Here is a 1,997-nt window from a genome sequence, read left to right as displayed (position 1 = left end):
GCACGCGCCTTCGCCTGCTCTCGTATACGTGCAGATGTGAGAAGACTCCACTTGCCAGTGCGAGGCGCGGCATTTCTGTTGATCGTAAACGTTCAACTTGATGTGTTCCAACTTGTCAGGGACTAAACCGCCTTCCTAGAAGTAAATAAAAATATTATATCAACATTTTTATCTTTCTGAATATCTTCGAAACTATGAAATAAGTCTTACACGTTTATTTCGATAGATGTTGGAGTCAACAAATCCAAGTTTGTTTCCTAATTTGTGTAATAATTTCTATTTTATTTTTTACTTACTGAGGTTGTTCCCCAACCGCTTAAAAGAGATCCCGCAAAGAGATCCCGCGGCGATGTCGTTGGTCGCGAGTCGAATAGGTTGAATCGTGGTGGTAAAGTCAACGGGTCTTGATAGAATGAGTATACCAATGTCGTTGGCTCTTGTGAGACTATTGAAATCTTCGTGAGGGACGGCCGCGGTCGCCATATAAACAGTTCCCTCTTCGCTCAACAGATTCGTGCCTGCGTGAATAGTCAGAGATTTCAGAGCATTGGAATTGTTGGCGTAACTGTGATGAAAAAATTGTGTTTCTATTAATTATATATTTTACAGTGCTCGATTTTGAATATCTTTTTCTTTGATATTTATTTAATAGCAAAATAAGTAATGAGCGAGCAACACGAAATACGTACGAAATAATACAATGAGCGGCGGTGAGGACGGTGCGCGCGGAGATGATGGATCCGCCGCAGGAGTGAGATCCGTACAATCTCAGAGATACCTGATGCGCGGATACGCGCCCACCGGAGCGTCTTCTCCACCGACAATATGGGAATTCGGGAAGCCTGTGTGCGGATTTAGTCATTAAGTAATGTACTATACGTTGTTTGTATTTCTTTATAAATTGTTTCGAACTCGCAAGAAATTGGATAAATGTTCCTTATAAGGCGGTTAGTATGCAAAATGTTTTTATTACTTCAAAAATTCATTTTTTTATTCTTCCAAACATTTATCATTATTTGTAATTTTGTTTTTCTTTTTTTCTACACGATTGCGAAATAAAAGTTTTTTTTTCACAAGCGTTTTCACGTTTGTATTCTAAAAAATATTGACTGTGTGTGTGTCGCTTACCATGAGCGGCTGCTGCCAAGCTAACGAGTACGAACAACGCCAACATGATGAGACCGTGAGATTGATTAATAACAAAGCTTGGTCGTAGTGATTTATATACCGCATTGGAGCACTTGAAGACTGTTCATTGAAACGTGTGTGTGTCACATAAACACAAATCAAGTAATTTAATTATTCGAATTCCTGGTAAATGTAATCGGTCAGGAAATTCAACCGCGATTATATCTATCAGAAATTAGATTAATACAAGAGTTTGTGTTTTCGATCAAAACGACTAGACTTTTTTGACTCGCCTGGATTTTTTTATCGGGTAAATGTCTACGCACAAGAATTTTTATCTCAAGTACGTGACGCTAGGGATAGATTACTTTACTTGGCGACTTATTGCAGCACAAAAAAATGTAAACACATCAATGTATCTTTGGTAGTTTTATGGCAATATTTATTAAACACTTTTTTACTCACTGAGAATAACAATAATTTGGTCGAGAATAACTGTACATACAAAAGATTTCAGTTTACTTTGTTACGAAACAACATTTTTCTCCAGCCAATTCGCAAACGAGGATACTCTGGTGAACACGTCGGGCTCACCGCGAGCGCACGGCCTGCCGAAGGAAACAATACCGATTTGAACACCGCCAGCGAGAAGAGCACTACCGGAATCACCCTAAAAGAATTTCATAAAAACAACAACATTAATTATTGCACAATCCGAAGCATTCACACGACCAATTCTTTTGATTTAAGTAAGTAAATGAAAAAGCTTACATGGCACGCGCCTTCGCCTGCTCTCGTATACGTGCAGATGTGAGAAGACTCCACTTGCCAGTGCGAGGCGCGGCATTTCTGTTGATCGTAAACGTTCA

The 1,997-nt window shown here is 39.3% G+C and overlaps 2 long non-coding RNA genes across 2 annotated transcripts; both read right to left on the bottom strand.

Annotated features, from left to right (window-relative positions):
* Nucleotides 1–6: 6 nt before the first annotated feature.
* LOC109863464 lies at nucleotides 7–1,195 on the bottom strand. Its single transcript, XR_002251339.1, has 4 exons — nucleotides 1,129–1,195; nucleotides 690–842; nucleotides 297–565; nucleotides 7–135 (listed from the first exon to the last, which is right to left on the bottom strand). It is a non-coding gene; the product is annotated as an uncharacterized LOC109863464 (long non-coding RNA).
* Nucleotides 1,196–1,544: 349 nt separating this feature from the next.
* LOC109863465 lies at nucleotides 1,545–1,991 on the bottom strand. Its single transcript, XR_002251340.1, has 2 exons — nucleotides 1,900–1,991; nucleotides 1,545–1,798 (listed from the first exon to the last, which is right to left on the bottom strand). It is a non-coding gene; the product is annotated as an uncharacterized LOC109863465 (long non-coding RNA).
* Nucleotides 1,992–1,997: the final 6 nt, after the last annotated feature.

This window comes from Pseudomyrmex gracilis, unplaced genomic scaffold (assembly GCF_002006095.1).
Source record: "Pseudomyrmex gracilis isolate BER0280 unplaced genomic scaffold, ASM200609v1 scaffold_5199, whole genome shotgun sequence".
In the NCBI taxonomy this organism is placed as follows: domain Eukaryota; kingdom Metazoa; phylum Arthropoda; class Insecta; order Hymenoptera; family Formicidae; genus Pseudomyrmex; species Pseudomyrmex gracilis.
The sequence above is the reverse complement of the archived record's forward strand: the minus strand, read 5'-3'. Positions and strand labels throughout refer to the sequence as shown.